We start from the raw sequence: 18,757 nt of genomic DNA, 5'->3' as shown, positions 1-18,757 counted from the left end.
TTCAGGACAACGGAAGCCAAAGGAGCTCAGTACCTTTGAAAGCCAGGCAGCACGATGCTTGTGTGCCTGCACGCTCCAGATCTGTAGACCTACATCTGCCTATGGACAGGAGCCAACACTTGTGACAGAGCCTTCTGTGCTGGACACTGATCTGAGCTATCACTGTAACAGAGCTCTAGAGTTTCAGGTGATCAATGCGCCAACTTAAAATCAGTTCACTCCTTGCACAGAAGGAAACATTCGGGGCCTGACTGGTCTCTGTTCAACACAGCAGTCATTTTTCTGAGCTGGTGGCATTCAGCACAGCACTTAGTGCTCATTTGCACAGCAAAGTCCTGTCACAGACTGGGGGTCTAGGTAGAACGTAGGAGGATGAAAGCTGGGCTGAAACACCAGACAAAATAGCTTGCATGGGGCTGAAATGGGGAGGGTCTCTTTGTGCTTCTGTTAATTGATTTTGATTCCTGCGAGGGAATAAAAAAACCCAGCTTGTGGACTGATGAGATTTACCTTTCTATGCCTTCCTCAAAACATTACTTACGCTGCCCTGGACAGTTCTTATGATGCCACCCTAGGTTTGTTAGCCCAGCCCTTCAGTAAGACGAGAGTCCCCAGCCTTGTAGACGGGAACCGTTGTGCCTCCAGATGTTGGGGGTTTTTTGGTCCTGTCTTTGTATAATTTTTGCTCTTTCAATTGGGAGTTGCTGGGAAGAAACCAAGTAGCAGACTGAGGACAGACATGAAATAACCAGGTGAATCGAATGTAATGGACTGATAAATTACATTCAGATTAAAGCTTAGTTCTTTAATTTCCAGTCACTATAGAAACTAACCCTGCCTGACTGCTGGGATACCATTTCAGAAGCACCAGCAGGCATCAGCTGTACTGCCACAAATGGGGAGTAAAGGACGTGAGCTACCCTGGGAGTTTGTTACAGAGAGAAACACAAGCTCACGAGAGCAGTTCTGGTTAGAATGGTGAAAAATCTTTGCTGATCTGACCTGGGAAAAATGTAGCTTTTAATTCAGCATCAGCTCTCAGGCAGGCCTTGTAGCAACAATCATGAGTTTGTTTCGTGACTGCCGTCTTCCTGAACTTTGATTCCCTTTACATTTACACGGCAATTTCATTCCTTCTTGCATAGCATCAGAAGACATGGCTACATTACAGACGTCTCCCAATACCCATGTGATACAGTTCAGTTTTGCAGTGCACTCACGATGAGGGATTTATTACTTTGACACGTACCAACAGCTGGAATGGAATGACACTGGGCAAAGAGAGGAGAAAAAAGGATTATTTTTTTATGGGTCACAATGTCCAATGCTTTGCAAGGGGTTACCTTACAGGGTTTGGATGCCAGGCTGAGCATGGGCCCGTTTGGCCACCACTTGCAGTGAACCTTCTGGCTTCAGTGTTAGACAAGAAAGTTTTCAAGTTTAGCTCCCAGATTTGTAGAGTGACTGACCCCAGCATCTCAAAGCTTAGACCACATCCCCTGCAGTATGGGTGAGCTCAGTATCGCCCGTTTGGTCAGCTGCCATCTGTCCTTGCAGCCGCAAGTGGCTCACAGACAAGCGGGACCAGGGCCCAGAGAAGATCCCGATGTCCCATGCCCCATGGGCAATGGGAGTTGGAAGGGAGCTGTCTTTCCCCTTCCCACGGCTGGCCTGGGTGCACCCCAGCTCCAGCATCTTCCCTCTGGCAGGGTGCACTCATGGGCTGGGCGCCAGAGGTTCTCTTCCCATATAGTTCCTGCAGTTGCTAGTCAGAAGGACTATACGTAAATGTTAGCCACACTACCTCCCTGGGTGCTACACAGTCGGAAAGCTTGTGTGCTTTAATCAGTCCACTGAAGGGCTACCCGGCTCACACAGAGATGACAATACAAAATTCTGTATAGGGAAAAATCAATTTTTTTCTGATTGTAAGGGTGAAAGAAATTTCTTAAAATGAGGGTGGTGAGACACTGGGACAGGTTTCCCAGAGACGTTGTGATGCCCATCATGCCCATCATTGGAAGTTTTCGAGGTCAGGATGGACAGAGCTTTGAGCAACCTGATCTAGTGAAAGATGTCTTTGCCCATGGCAGGGAGTTGGACTTAGATGGGAGTCCCAGGGAGATGGCCCTGGGAGAAACACTGCAATGGATATGATGACAGGTGGGGCTGGGCTGTGAGGTTTCTTCCCACAGGGTTTGACCACACGCTACTCTACTCTTCTCTACCACTTCTACTCTGCCGTAGCAACCTTTTCATGCTACAGAGATTGCAAGGTATGCTGCAAATGCTGTAAATGAAGCCTGATTTCCATGTGGCTTTGCACGTGTAGAAGGCTCTGTGGAGAGGGGAGCCAAAAAAGGCATCTCTCCTGATCAGGGGCTCACTTTGTCTCAGGTCCATGTATAAACAACTTACACAATCTCAGACCAGAAATTATTCTAATGCTGATATGCAGATAGAGTCATGCCATATTACTGTACCAGTGAGCCAGCTGCTTATATTTCAGCAAACTCCCGGTATCATAACATTTCTGTGTTTCCAGCTGAGCTGAGCATTGCATCCCACACCCTCAGTGCACACAAGTCATCCACAGACCACAGTGAGAGCGACACACGCCCAGCTACAACACTAGCAAGACAGCAAAGAGGAGCAAAATGCGAAGCGTTCATTGCAGAGCAATGAGATTCTTTCACTGTAAGCAAACAGACCTCCTATAAACTGCCAAGTGGCTTACTTCCACAGGTCTTGAAGTCAGCAGCTACCTTCAGTTGCAGAAAACATTTTCTCTAGGTATTTCTTCACTTTTGTTCCTCTTGGCTCACAAAGTAGAGCACAGACTCCCAAGGAGCAGGAAAAAACCACACCTTTCATTGCCAAACAGACTCTTGGCCCTGACCTCTATGACAAAGGAGCAGGAAAGGACAGTAACGCCAAGGTTGGCTCTGAATGGTTACTGTGGCTTGAAATGTCCTTAAAAGGTACAATCCATCCAGTTTCAGCATATCAGAAACACTTAATCCAACCTGGGGTGTATCAGAGCAATAGCATATCCCCAGTTGGGTATTAAAGGGGTTCTAATTTCATTTTCTGGCTCCTGTGACTAAATGGCTGCAGCTTTGCTTTTGTGGTCCAGAAATTCTAGAGAGCCTTCAATGAAATTACAGCTTGTTATAACCTGAAGGGTGCACTTTACTCTCTAGATAATGGTGTAATGCAATAATACGATGAAAAATAATGTACTTTCATTTGCAAAGTGCTCTGTCTCTTGTAAGTGCTCCAATCCAGACGAGGAAGTTAATAAAAGAAAAGTAATTAATGCAAATAGTAATAAAGCTTAGCCTTTTCCATGTGGCATTTCCAAACAAGTCAGCCTCATATCATTGCTCTTGAGCTAGGTAGATACGATCAACCCCCTCTGCAGATGGAGATGCTCTATTAAAACCTGCGATGTTGAGTTGAAGGAAAGTTTGAGCCTTTCACAACCACTGATGCCTGTGGCTCAGGGATGTGTGAAGTATTTGCCATTCACCAAAGAAGCAGAGAGGATAGCAAACAACCAGCTAAATACTTAAGAAAACTTGCGGACTTTTTCAAGAAAGTTATCCTCTCCATTAGGGGATGCCGACAGAGCAATGAGTTACTGGGCTACTTTCTCTGCTGGTGTGTTTCTCTGGCTTCAATAGAATTACAACAACAAACCAATGGACTATCAGGCTCAAATCACTATTGGCCCCACAGAATAAGGAGGATAGTTCAGATAGTTCATTTCTGCATTATCATATTCTTTTCCAGATCAGTAGGAATGAGGGAGGGGAGGAGAAAAAGGAATCTTTCTCTTAGTGTGTGCATGCTTACCCTCTTTTCTTAATTCTGCTGAAGTGCTGCTCAACTTTGTCAGGCCAGTAGCTTTACAAATAGTTGCCAGAATAGCTCACCTCATTCTCTAGATAATGGTGTAATGTCACAATATGATGAAAAGTAATGCACTTTGATTTTCAAAGTGCTCTGCCTCCTGTGAGCCATCAGGACCTACATTAAAGTTTCTACACTGAAACTAAAATCACTAATAGCAATGATTAAAATACAGATCCACTCTCTGACTGATGCTCATCAAGCAAACATTGTAGCTGTTGCAAATGAAACCACAAGTATTACTAAGTTCTGATGCTGGAATGGCAAAACCTCAGGCTCTACGCATCAATTAAAAAAAACCCTTTTGTTGCCCCAAAAGGCCCTGTCTGGGGCCATCCGCAGATTCAGTTAAGGAAAGTAAAGGCAAGACTCCCATATATATTGACACCAACGAAATAGCGACTGGGTATGTGTGAGAGACCATTTCACAAGGCAAAGACGGCCTGCAAGTGTCCCAAAGCACTTTCCCACAAGCAGAGCTCAGGTAGCGTGTAACAGAGTCGGCGCATTTCAAGGGATGGGGAAGGAAGGAGAACAGCAAAACACTTTTGGTAGAGGGTAATGGGTCTGGAGTATGCAGGTAGCATTGTTCCTCTGGGGAAAGAGGTGAGAAGAGCCCAGGTATTGGGCTAATAACAAGGACGGGATGCTCAGAAGGGATTAATACCCAGTCATAAAAAGCAATGAAAATGAGTAACATTCCTTAGCCTCTAAAACATGGAGGAAATGTATTGCTCTTGCATACTGTCAGGGAATGTTTTCCCTATAACGGTCCTGGTACCAAAAGACCAATGCGGGGTTGGGTCATATTTCTTCATAACTTCCTTTTTGGGATGAAGGCTCTGCTGGCTGCACTAGGATCCCCTCCCTCGACCTACTGGCCACGCTTTGCCTAATGCAGCCCAGGAAAGCATGAGCCTTCATTGTGGCAAGGGGACGTTGTGGCTCATGTTCAACTTGGTTCTTTTCTGCCAAGCTGCTTTCCAGCTGGGTGGCCTCCAGCATATATTGGTGCCTGGGGTTGTTCCTCCCCAGGGGCAGGACTTTGAACTTCATGAAGTTCTTGTCAGCCCATTTCTCCAGACTGTTGCGGTCCCTCTTGATGGCAGCACAACACTAGCATCAGCCGTTCCTCACAGTTTTGTCTCACATGCAAACTTGCTGTTTGCCTCCCTGGGCACCTGGCACCCTGCTGACTAGCTCTGTTTCTGCCTACAACACTGCAGCGTATCTCACACATTTCTTACCCTATTTCAAGATTACCTCATTTTTCAAAGGCCTTTCATCCAGTCAGGTCCAAACTCTACAAAATCAGTGCAGAATACTTAGAATGACACAGCATTTCCCATGCTGTTGCATTCACTATTAACCGAAATGCATTACACCTGCAAAGGTAGAGGGGGAATGTTTCCCAAATTTCCAAATATAGGAGTTTGGGGTCCAGTCCAGCACAATGCCCAGCATCCCGGCTCCCAGCAGGGACCGTGTCTGGGCCCCACGGCTGATCTGAACTACACCTTCCTGGGCGTGCCTGCACGTTTCATCATTTCGTCAACGGATTGCCATCGATTCCCAGTGGTCTTCAGCGAACTAGAATGAAACCCTGGACGTTTTTCCCTCTGCCGCTGTTAAGAAGAGTGTGAACATAACTGAACTTGTGAAATCTGCTTTTTTTACCCAGCAGTGCCACCTCCTGCTCCCGCCGTCTCACTGCAGCTGGGCTGACAGGAGCCTACCCCTCACCAGCCCATGCCCGGCCCAGCACCAAGCCGTCCCGGGGTCCTACGCACAGGGGGGACACGGCTCTTCCCTCCCGACGCTGCCCTGCACGCAGGGGGCGAGGGCTGGCCGGGGGCGGCATGAGGCACCGCTTCCCACCGCCCCGCTTGCCCTCCTGGCCCTGCGGGAGCTGGCAGGCTGGATCGCAGCCTGGCTGAGCACCCCACGGCACCAGCGCTGGAGGGGCACCACCAGCCAGCGTCTGGTCCTCGGGTGTGATGCCACACGTGAGAAAGCCCTGGAGCCACACACAAAGGCGTGATGTTGGCCTGACTTGCCCACGGCTGGTGTTCAGGCAGAACAAGTTCCACGTGTGCTCCTAAAATAGATAACAAACCTGAGGGCCCCTTTGATATTTCAGCCCCAGCAATTCACATTCCTAATGAGCCAGTGGATCTGCTCCCCGCTCCCGGGGGACGTGTACTTCACTGGGTAAAGCCCAAGCTGTGCCCGGTAACCAAACCGGGGTGCGGATGCACATGCTGCGTCCTGCGAAGCCTGGGAAGGGGGCAGGCGGTAGGCGAAGGAATGATTCTCCTCCGCCGCACCGATCCCCGGCTCCCCGTGCACAGGCGCCCCGAGCCCGGCTGCGGGGGGCCGGTCCCCTGCGCTGCTCCGGCCGCACCGCTCGGGCTGCGCCGCGACCGCGCACCGGCGGCCGCCCGCGGCAGAGGGCAGCAGCGCCCGTCGGCAGCGCCCGTCGGGGGGGCAGCGGGGACCACCGCGGGGCGGGCACGGGGGCGCTGGCCTTGGCCACGCAGGGCCGTGTCCCTCACCGCCGCCGCGCTCAGCTCCTCGGGGGCCCGGAGGGTTGAACCCGCCGGGGTTCTCCCGTGGCCGCGCTTCTCCGTGACCCGCTGGGCACCAGGTCCCTGTTGCGCCCTGCGCCGGGAGCATGTCTTCAGGGACCTCGCGTAGGAAGGAAGGAGAAATACACAGGCAAATTCTGCCACCTTTGCGAATAATTGTATGATCTCTGCACCGTCCAAGCTAAGGCAGGCGGGCAAGGACGACAGGCAGCTGCACTTTGCAGATACAGCTTTCCTCTGTTCTCTCTCTGGTCTGTCAGTCACAGAGGTGCACTAGGAAAACAGGTGGATTTGCCTTTCTCGGTGCTTTTCTGCAAGCTGGGAGCCTGTGCAGTGGCCTGCCCCAAACCCAAGCATGCTGGAGGTCTCCCACAGAAAGAAATCCTCACTGAGGAAGCAAGAGTTATAAAGAGAGAAAAATATCGTCACTTCAGTGTTCCATAGAAACATTGCAGAGCTTAGAATCATGATTTTTAACTAGAGGCAAGTTTGAGGGTTGGTGCGCTGGAAATCCTCTTCTAGCAGGAACAAAAGTAATTACATGGGTAGATGACAACCTCCTCCTGCTGTGAGCAGCCTCTGTACAGACCGGTAGACCTCTTAAGGAGTTGGTGGGGAAGTTGCCTGTAGCTTTTCTTCTGAAGTGATCAAGTACAGCATCTAAAACTGCTCAAAATCCAAAGCCTTCTTTGACCAAACACAAGACATCCATCGCTGTCATTTCTGGACAGATCACTTCCAGGGGTTATACTTCACTTTTCAATCCATGTCCCTGAAGACCACGGAGAACAATACCAGCATATATAGAATTCACAGCGCTCTCATGTCATGTGATGCCTCTTCGTTTTTCCTGTCAGCTTAGAGCATCCATCTGTCAACTGGGTGATGCAGAACCAATTTTTAACAGTTGAAAAAACCACCAATTTTATTTCTTTGAAGAACAAAGAAGAATGAAAGGGTTGGGATATAGCTGCCCAGGATATGTCTACATGGCAGACCTCTGGAAACAGGTAGACAAGTTCCATAGCTTTCTGGCATGACTGATCCACAGCAGAGAGACACTATTATTGCACACAATGGGTATTATGAAGACACATACACAGAAACAAAAAAAAAAAAGAAAGAAGGGTCAGATCAGAACTGCCCATACGGACAACTTCCAGGAAGAGCGCACACTCAAATTAGGGCTGAAACCTGTTTCATGTCTAGTGACTGGGCTAGAATTTCTTATTGGTCCTTTATTGCTTCCTACAGAACTGTACCCTGAACTTGAAGTGGATGCAAGTATTATTTCCTGTAAAAAAACACAATCTGATCTATAGCCATTCTGGACATTTCCACCATGTTTATTTCACACTGCTGCTGCACATTTCCTTGGGTTTGCATTTTTAACTCCAACTTTGTTGCGTTGAACTTATGTCTGAGAATGAAGAGAGAAATGGTTTAATCCTTCTGTTGTATGAAACAGGAAGAATGGCTGAACTGAGGAGGTGGCAGAGTAATGAAACCTTTGAAAGCAGGTCACTCATTTGGGAGCGGAGGACACACAACACAACTGTACCACAGCAGAGGTTACGGGGTCCCACGTGGGCCAGACCTTCAGCTGGAATAAACCCCAGTCTCTGGCTCAGGCTGCTTAACCAAGGGGTGCCCCTCTCGCAGGGAAGGAGTGGGTAGGCATTTCATGCTTCTGTCCCTTGAGTTCACACTGCTCCTCTGATGCAGTACTCAGCTACATCATGACCAGCGACAATTAATCAAATGTTAACACACGACTCATTAGTCTGAACTCTTGTAAACATACCCAACAGCACTGCATCATTCAGACTGATTGTGTTTGTCCCTGTCTGGGACCACAGGGACTTCATCGCCTGTTCGCAATGTCTTGTTGGCAGCTGCTCTCACCGTCTGAATGTTTTTCCTGCCTCACACTTCATGTTCATGTAAAGGCTATGTAAGGACCTAAGCTTGTAACACTGAATTAGAGACATAGACAAGGGTGGGTTAGTAAAAATGGGGTTTTATTCAAACCAATTTAGTCTAGGATGGATTCGGGAAGCATGGAGAGATTCAGGTCAGTTAGAAATCAACAAACCAACCTGACTGTTATTAATTTATGAATACATTTCTGCATATTTTTTTCCTCACAAAGTTCTTTGTTTGCAAACTTCAGCTGAAATACCTAATAACTGTTTATCCACTAAAATGCAGCTACCACTGGGATATAGCTGAAATGTGGGAACTGCAGGCCTTTGAGTTATTTAGGCCACATAAGCTGGTTCAGGGAACAGACTGTGAAGTACAGACTTGTATAGAGCATATTCTCTTCGTTTTCAAGAGACTGATGGGTGTAGGCTCTGCTTTGGCTGTACTGTGTGAGCTGAATATTCACAGTCTGCCTAGAAGCACAAATCAGGCTGGGAAAAAAAGAAACACAAGAATGCAGGAAGTCCTTGTTTTCCACTGCTTTTTTTTCTATCTTCCATTTTAACTGTGTGTATGAGAGAGAACAAGGGAATGAGACTGGCTTGAGAATGGCATTATGCACACTGGGTGCCCTGGAGCGCAGAGTATCAGTGAACTGAAAAATGGTTTGAGGTGAGCAACTGATGCCAGACTTTGTGATGGATTCAGGTTATAGAGTTGAGGTCTGGATGGAAACATCTGAATTTGGGATATTTTAATCCAGAATTAAAATTACATTCTACAGATACGAATGAGGTCACGGTACCTTGCTGTTTTCCTGTGTTTCCAAGTAGCAATAACAAAATTTGCGTTTGTAAAAGACAAGATCCTCATACAAAGGCTTTAAAGAAACACCATTGGTTGTTCCAACAGCATAAAAAGGGCTGTGACAGTTCCATTTCTAGGCTACGCAAAGAAATGCTCAGAACGCTCTTTTTAAAAGCTGCCCACCCCATTTTCAACCTCGCTCAGTTTACAGCATCTAGAGATGCACCAAGTTTTACAGCACTTAACAGGCTTCTGTTCAGACTGCTACACAGAGGCTACGCAATACGTAGTTCAATTCCAGTGCATTTACCTAAAATTACCTTTGACACACTCCAATCATTAACCAGTGTGGAATTAAGGTTGCAGCAAAGTAACATCATACGAACAGAGGATGGGAACAATGTGTTGAGTCAAGCTCAATTCTTGACTCACAGGTAAGTCATGTCATACAAATCCACTTGCAATTTTTTTTTAAAGTATACATTAGAATTTTTGCTCTGTGTTCATTAGAAGTACTTTACTAGCATATGAAGACTACTAATTTGTAATACAACTAAGAGAACTTCTTGTAGTTTTGTTTAAATTTATTTCAAAAACTGCCATAAACCTGACTAAAATAAGGCACGCTGCTAGAGCTCCAGAGGTTTCCATTGGTGCCACAAGGCCAGACAGAGATGAGCTTTCTTCACACCTGCACAAGCAGAGCCGCACAGAAGCCTGCCATGTAGACACGGCATCAGACTCCCATTCCCCTTCAGTACTGGGTGCAAGCCTAGTCAAAGCAGATCAAATTCAACTGCAAAGTCTACATAACTGGCAGGAAGACAAACGCCCTGTGGGGCCAGCTCAGTTGTGCCATGTAAAGCACCGGGAAGTGGGTCAGGCAGTGAACTCGCAAGGTCAGGCAGTCTGTGCTAGAAGCCCGCACGTGTTTATTTGCCCTGCAGCGCATACACGTAATGGGTCTCTCAGTGGGAGAGGACCAAACTACAGAAAAAGCGTGTCCTCACCGAACAGCCAGCACAGTACGTACCTCAGCCTCTTCAGCTAACTCACTTCCCTGCCCATACTCGGAGCCTTACCCTTTTTCCGTGGCCAGGAGAGCTCACCACGCCTCGCACCCTGTCACTTGAAGGGGGACCAACAAGATCAAATCTAAATAGAAAGCATTCAACGGAAATGATCCATGCATGTCAACACAAGTGGGTTAATAAGAACAGTTACATTACACCATCTCCCATAGCCTTTAAGCTTTGCTGGTGTGCATGGCCTGATTTTAAGTTCTCATGTCACTGAGCTGATGCTCAATGCCCCTAATGCAAAGTAGCTACATCCTTGCGTGTTCTGACGATTATTTGCCCATGGCAGATGAGCTGCAGCCTCTGAATTGCTTACATATGGCTCATAAAAAGCACAAGTTTGATGAAGTGGGAAATCAAGTCACATAACTTTACTGTTATGAGTACGTTTTTCTATTCTAAAACTATGGGATCTGAGTATCCCATCCAGACAGTCAAAACATGAAGATGCTGCCTGAAACACTAGGAGGCATAAGATCTTAAAAACTAGGTAATCAAGTTGCTTTTAATTACCCAGGTAATCCTTACTTATCAATGTGTTACTCCCAGCCTCCTTAAGTTATTCATTGTCACTGTTTGCAGTCTAACATTATCTTGCACTCCTCCAGTAAACCTCCTGCTAATTTAGTGTTTCAAATATTTGCATCATGCAAATTAGAAAGGGTACATTATTTGGCATTTCCTCTTTGAATCTCAATCCACTTTCTGCTTAGACCCAAATTGCTTTCCATATGATCCTTTAGGGCATAGAAAGAAAACTGGAAGTTGAACATAGTAACTGGAAATGTTAACAGCAAGAGAGTAGCCTATCTGGGTGACTAGAATGTGATTTTCATACCTGACCAGCTCATATATCAGGGCAAATTGTGAGTTTTAAGAGCTCTCTAAGCTGTCATACCAGTATTACAGTGACAGAATGACCAGGTACACCCTACGTTACACATTAGATACAAGAACCATCAGCTTGTAACAGGAATGGCATTGTAACTTTTACAGAAATGGAATCAAAGATGAAGGCCGCCTGTTTTATGCAGGAATTAAGAAAAAGAGATCACAAAAATCCCATTTCACTTTATATTCTATGGTTGAAATTATAAGAAGGATGTCACCCTGGATTCGTAGTGTAACTATGGAATAGATGTAAGGACATATAATTAAAGTTGTTTGTAGCGATGAGGCAGGTTCAAGGTCAAGCTAGGAAGTCTCTCTGCAAGCCAGGGCCAGGCCCAGGGTTGCTGGGCAGGGCCACGGTGACACGGCCGGCTGCCAAGCTGGTCCGCCCGGGGTCTGGATCGCAGAGGTCTATGGCTGACGGAACACAGGCCCGACCGAGCTGACAGCCAGCACAGCCGGCCTGCCATAGGGTCGGGCTGTCCGGGGCCAACAAGGCCTGTTAGTGCCTGCGGCACCCTGACACTCAGGAGAAAAACATTAATCACAAATAATTGAAAAAAGATTTTAAGTTACAGTGAGGGAAGACATTAGAGTCAGGCCAATAATCAAAGAAAAGATGGGGAAAAAGCATAAATAATAGTTATAAGAAAGAAGAGCAAGAAGAAAATAAGCATGACAAAAGGTAGACCTAGCAGCCCTGGGGCTGGTACTACAGCCAGAGGGTCAGGACAATGGAGGAAGACCTGGGAGAACAGCTGGTGGCAGAAGGACTCCTGGATCTGTATCAAGGCCCCTGGCCTCGCTGCTCCCTGACAGGTTTACTCTGAGCCTCCGGATGAAAAAGGGAACTTGGATATTTATCCCTGTCTCTGATGAAAGGCAGCTTCATGATGAGCACCCTATAGGCATTATGCCTGACTTGACGTGACATCAAGGGGAAATCTTCCAGCCTCAATGTGTGGGACAGTGTGAAGTCAATACTGACATTCATTACAAATGCTGTACAGCCAAGGCTTCATGTGGTGTCCTGGCTGAGACCTAAATGAGTGTGAAGTGGCTGACAGCATTCTTACCGCCATGGACAATTATTTCATTGGGCTCCTGATGAACAGCAGGTGATGCAGAGGTGCTGAGGCATGACAGGAACACACAGCAGGAGGCCATGAAAGACATTATTGATCCACTCACTGGAATGAGATGTCCCAGAATAATTATCATCAACCACAGGGTTTACTTACTCAGGTACAAGGGATCAATACTCAGACAGACGGCTTGGGAGGAATGATTTGGTGGCATAATGAGTTTCTCTCTTTGTGACATGAGTGCTAAACTCCCAGTTCTCACACACTGGGAGAGAAAAAAACATGTTTCCATTTTTTAATGGAAGTGAAACTTGCCAGGTTTGCCATCTTCCTGAGGATGCATGCAGAAAATGAAGTCTGTGGAGGAGACAAAATGGATTCGAGTAGGTGAGCACAGTGTACTCAGATGTGTTTCCCAGAGACTCAGTGCTTTCAGGCTTCACAAGGGAAGTACAAAGCCCATGCATACTCCCCCAGCTCAATTTACTGGTAACAACCTTTGTGAGAACAAAATTGAATGTTCTTACAAGAACACTGTACAGGGAGCACTTCAGGAATAATGCCGGAAAGAAGGACAACAATAATGATGAGGCTGCAAATTTTAAAGACTAAATCGAGTCGTGTATGATTACCTATTTAGTGGCCACAACCGGAGAAATTTAGGTTCATCAGGCCTTTTGTTCTAGATCCATGTATGTAATAAGAAAGGAGAAAATGCAAACACAGCTACAAGCCAAAAGCAGCAATAAAATCTATAATTTCTCTTTGTGCTGGAGGAGATGAACTGTCATTAAATAAAATAACTCTTCTTCAGTTTGATTGTTTCTTTCTATCAGCTCAGTATATAAGTAGCAAAGAGGGATTTTGACTGAAGGGGATTGCTGTTTGACATTAATCCACTCTGTCAATGAGCTCCTACAGGATCTTCGGCAAGGCTTGTGAGACCTTTGCACATGCCAGCCTACACTGCAGAGAACATTCAGAGCCTGACAGTGACATGTGTGCTGGGCTGCTTGAGGTGAAGTAGTTAGGAATTAACGCACGCATGGCAGAGTCAGAAGTCAGAGTGCTACTCACTCCTCCCAAAACAGTTCCTACCAAAGCTCATTCTGAGCAGCCCTAAGTCCCGCTACGCCAGATGCTGATCTCGATTATACCAGTACAGGCACTGAGAAGTAACTTACCTGACCATAAGACCTACTGGCTGGATGTGTCGTTCAGTCTTGAAGTTCATTTAATTGAAGAAAAGACCCAATGAAATCACTCAAGTCAATAGAACCAGCTCCAGCTATCCCATGGGGAGAGCTGGGAAAAGGGACAGCTGGGGTAAGATGTGGGTGACACAGGAATGCTCGTATTCCATAGCAGGGTCTAGGAAGAACTACTGAAAACAGAAGTAGTGTGCTGGCCAATAATGAAACTATTCCATTGGCAACGGCACTACAGCACCGTAAAGGTTGGGCGAAAATCAGGATTACTTTTGGAAAAGGCAAGGATGCATTTTTTTCATTTAGGCAAGGGTCTGGAGACCAGAGCAGAGGTTAGCTCCACTGGAAAGTGTGGAATGACGGTAGTGAGCTCACATGACAACTAAGAAGTTATAAAATGGTTCTGCATTTGTAAAAAAGTATTTCTTCTGTTGCAATTTACAAATGGTAAAAATAACTATCCAGACAATTTGCGAGAGCAATCAGAATCCAACCCTGCCCTTGCTCATCAGCCTGTACTTGTAGTCATGAATACTCAGAGAAGACAGACACAAAAATGTTTTATTTAGGGATACATCATTTCACCAGCTTCCTTTAAGCCCCTCCACCCCCACAAAAAAAGAGAAGCAAATATGCCTCAAGCTTCACGATGCTGCAGCCTTGCTTAGCAAACATCTCATTTTCTGTCATTAAGTGAGTATATACCTACCTGGAGTCCAAGATTAAACCTATCATTTACTCTAAAAGTGCTATGCAGTGCAGGCACCTTCTTCACATAGTTGAAGATGCTTTACGAAATCAATGCTGCAAGTACACAAAGAAATAGGGAGCACAGAACATGAACTATCTGTATAGCCCAAACCACACGGACATTCTGTTTATTGCTTTGCTTTACAAAGACAGCTAAAATTTGTCATGCTCCACAGAACAAGCTTTTTCTCTCACTGGCTTTGTCAGACATTGAGAAGACGACATAAAAGATTTTTCTGGTCTCATAAACAAGACTTGCCAACAAAGAAGTTTGTTCTACGTGAGGTACTGTTGGATCAATAGGTAAAAGGCTGAAAGGAAATGTAGCCTACCAAGGAATAAAGGCGCATTTTGCAGGAACAATGTGTTGTCATTAGGTATAATTGGGCAAATGGTGGTGTGATCTTAAAAGCCTCAGTTGATCATATTCCCTTGAGTGCATTATCCAATTAGGGGAAAGGTGCATCAGATACGCCTTGCGTTATTGTGCTGCTGAAGTGGAGAGCAGGTGTGAGAAAACAAACAAGTTTGTAATCCTTGCTTTGCAAATCAATTCTTAATCACTCTGGCTCTTATTTCCATACCAGATTTAACTTTTTGATATTTATGAGAGCAACTTCACAGCTCCCCTTTTGTGGCTCAAAGCGAGTAGCAGGTCCAAGAGGGTTTTTTAAGGTTTTTAATTCCTAATACTAGTGCATATGGTTTATTTCAGGTCAGAACCAGGGCTGTAATGAGACATCCAAGCAAAAAAAGATCAGATGAAGCCTTGCTGAAAATGCAATAGCACATAGCTCCGCCATTTCCTATTTCACTGTGTGGGTGTGCAAGTATTATAACAGTAAGACTTCGATATCTAAAGCCCAACTTAGATCTTCCTTCCCATTAAGAAGTCACTTCTCCCCCTATATTACGTAACTATAACTACCCTCGCTTACAGGATAAAACTGGAAGAGAGAAGCCTACTGCCAGGATATTCAGGGCATGTTCACCTTTGAAATACGCTCAGTCTTTGGGACCACAGTCTGTTTATCTGGCTGGATATGGTCCAAGAGATGTCTGTTTCAACAGATGCTCAAGCGAAGCCAAAGGGTAGGGGGACAGGCATTGGGATGAAGAGGAGTTTTCAGGAAGTCTGTTGACTAGAGATTTCCATGTGAGTGGGAAGGAAATATATGTTCTCACGTATTTCCACTATGGCTGTTTTCATTTCTCTCTTGTAAGACATTTTTTGTTGAAGAGCGTTAATGTTTTTAAACACAGTAAATAAAGTACACCAGCAAATCTTGCGCAAGGCTGGAGGCAAGGGTTTGGATTTGACGGACCACTGGTCTAAGACAGTACTGTATGACAAACTGTGTGCTATGAGGTGCTAAGATTGCCGGTGGCATCCCTACAAATTGTTTTGTAATCTCCCTACACACAAGTGAATTCCTATGCCCACCATCCTCTGCTCAACACTTATCAACAGCAGTACACATTAACAGCTTGATTAATAAGGGAACTTTTAATTAAAAACTAAAAGAAACAGGCATTTGACCCACTGGAGAAGAAAGCGGAAAGTACTGTTTTATTGATTAGTGGTGGATTTCACATAACAAAGTTACTGCAAAGCTGACGTTTTCCTTTCTGTGTCCAAGAGCCATGACCAAGAGAAGAAAAAGCTGATAAACTAGGACATAAATCAGACACAAACAACGATCACAGCTACCACTGGGAGAAAAATTCAGCTTGTATAAAGTGTTACAGCTAACATTTTCTGAGTGATACTGTTTTACATGTTGGTACCATGCACAGGAGCATGGCTACTGCACATAAATAAGTGTGGCACGTGACAATGCAGTCAGTCTTGGTCATAATTTCCAAGCCAGAAGAGGCCACACCATGTGTCCTCCTGTGGCTGGCTGGTGACTCCCAGGGAGCTATGCCAATGTTAGGGAAGGCTAAAAGTCAACCAGTTCACTCAAAAACCATCGTGAAGATTGCTCCTCATGTTGTGCCAGGCTCTAAGATGCCAGAAACATCTCCAAAAGCAATGTGAATAGTTCTTTGGAGTTGTCAGCGTAGAAGTAATTGGGATGCAGCAGTTACTTATCACAAATAATTTCTCCTTATTGTGATCTACCCTGTTTAGGGCTTTAGGCTGCTGCTTTTGCCTAGTTTCTGTAAGACACAAACTGTATGCAAAAATCTTTCTGCGCTCAGAAATTCTTTGTTTGAGCCACCCTACAATTGCAAATGGGGTGTTGATATCAAAGCAGAAAGAGCAGTGCATGAAAAGACTTCAGATTTTCTTCTGATAAAAGAATGATTGCTAAAAAAAACCAGCACTCAGGTAATTGGTGTGATACTTTCAGACGCCTGATACAACAGCTCCGAGAGGGAGTTTACCAGCTCAGAAGAGGCAGCTCCCAGAGTGATCTAAGGACAGAAAAAGCAAAGGCATTACTGTTTGAAAGGTGACTATTTCCTTCCAACACAGAGTTCTGGCTCAGCAGTCACTGGCTTTGCTTGGTCATCACATCGTCTGTGGATGAGGAGGAAGACAGAGCGGGCAAAAGTCTGGCTACAAACTGCCTGCAGGTGCCGTGACCCACGCCAAAGAGAGACTCAGAAAAGATACTTCCTTCTGCCAACAAACACCTAACGGCTGACCGGGGTGTGCTCCCAATATGTCCCTTTCATTTGGTTTTCCCTCCCTACCTCAGGGGCTGGGTGCTTTGCAGGGTGGGCCCACACCGACAGAGCATCTGGCTTCGGGTACAAACCATAATTATTACATGGGGTAGCGCTATCGTTAAAGACTGCGGCATTTTCTCATTTGTGCAGAAATACGTATCTAAATTAAATGCAGAGCTGCTAATGAAACAATAATATTTACTACACACTTCACTACCTCGTCACAGTTAAACATAATTGAGTTGTGTTCCAGTGCTACCTGGGAGCATCCTGCGAAGAACAATGTCACAGAGCAGCCCCAGAGGCCTTGGAATTCTCTCTGGCAAGTGGTACTTAAAGAAATGTTTGGGATCTTTCTTTTCTAAATAAGCAGGTAACAGTAGCACCTGCCCTTGATAAAATAAGCAAAGATCAACAGCACAACTTGTTGCAATCCTAGAATTAGTTGCACTGAGAAGCAGGTTTTATTACATCAGGAGGAAGGCAGAGTAAATATTTCTGTCGTTGTCCTGGGACTGTCCAGCCCTGTGCCAAGAAGTTCTGACCCTTCTTCATCCATCTGATCAGTATGCTGAATTAAATCAACTGGGTCTGAGCAGTCCCTACAATTTATGCAAGCAAGAATATGGTATGGATAGGAAGAAAGAGGAATGAGACCGTCTTTTTCAGTGATTACTTGCAATTAGATCTGATTATGATTAACAGTGACCCAGTTGATACTGATCCAAAACCAGGCCGCCCCAATTCTACCCTCTCTGTGCCTCCAGCTGTGTGACTGTGCTCTGTCCCTTGCACCAGCAATTAGTTATAAAACTAATGAGTTCCTTGAACCGAAATAATAATCTGAGAATTATTATCAACTGCTGCTTAATTGCAAGGTCACCAAGTGAGCATTTTAGTTTTCTCCTCAGTCCTTAGGCTTCCCTAAAGGTAGTTTGTTTACTGTGACAGATACCCTAAGGAAAAATGTTTCCCAGAGAAAGAACCCTGGTGGAAGTATCGGGCCTGTCACCTGGCCAAACAATGCAGTAAAACTTTCTCTGCTGTTTAGTGGCTAAATTAGGAAGTCAGAGTGTTCTTATTTTCAAGTCTCGTATGGGAAGTAGCGGGACTTAATTTAAAGACATTTTGTTCAGTCAGAAACATCTAAATGGTCATTGATTGTTTTTCCTTAGTTGCATGTATGAGTCTCTTTAAAAGCAGAATCTGTTTGTTATTTGTGCTCTGTCCCTGTTGCTAGACAGGCTACAGGGCTTGTGTCAACATTACTGGAATAAAAAATAAGAGTTTGAACAAGTCAAGCCTAAACTCTCACACTCCTAAGAACCAGGAGGATTGCTACTGAATTGAGATGGAGAAGTTCAGGCCCAGTCACTTTGCTTAGCTAGAAGCACCTGCAAGGACCCTGGAGAAGAATCACCCCAGCAAATACCCTCATGTACGGACATTTCACAGTAGCTGCACAGATGAGCTGCAGAGACCTGTAAAAGCCCCTTCCATTTTTATGGACAGAAAAACATAATTATGCCAACATCTTGGTAAGGTTGAAAGAAGTCTCTCTGGAAGGTGCCTTCAGAAATGTTGCTCCCATCACTGGGATCTAAAAGCAAATTAAGTTCTCAAATGAATATGTTATAGACAAGTAATTAGGTCCTCAAAGGAGAGAACATGAAGATGCCATAGTGTGCTATCCATTAGAACAGGACAGAAGTGCTAGGAGTTGTTTTCCATTCATAACAAGTATTTGTATAAACACACTTCCTATACTGCTCGTGTTCCCTGTTCCTTGAGACAGCCAGCACGGGAGTAGGGTTAATGCTTTCACACAG

The 18,757-nt window shown here is 45.4% G+C and overlaps 1 long non-coding RNA gene across 1 annotated transcript in view; it reads right to left on the bottom strand.

Moving 5' to 3' along the window:
* The window catches only part of LOC134521377 (uncharacterized), a 60,159-nt gene that overhangs the window by 878 nt on the left and 40,524 nt on the right, over positions 1-18,757 (bottom strand). The gene's annotated exons all lie outside the window — the stretch shown is intronic.

This window comes from Chroicocephalus ridibundus, chromosome 10, assembly GCF_963924245.1.
Source record: "Chroicocephalus ridibundus chromosome 10, bChrRid1.1, whole genome shotgun sequence".
NCBI classification, from domain to species: domain Eukaryota; kingdom Metazoa; phylum Chordata; class Aves; order Charadriiformes; family Laridae; genus Chroicocephalus; species Chroicocephalus ridibundus.
This window is presented reverse-complemented; position numbering and strand designations above follow the sequence as displayed.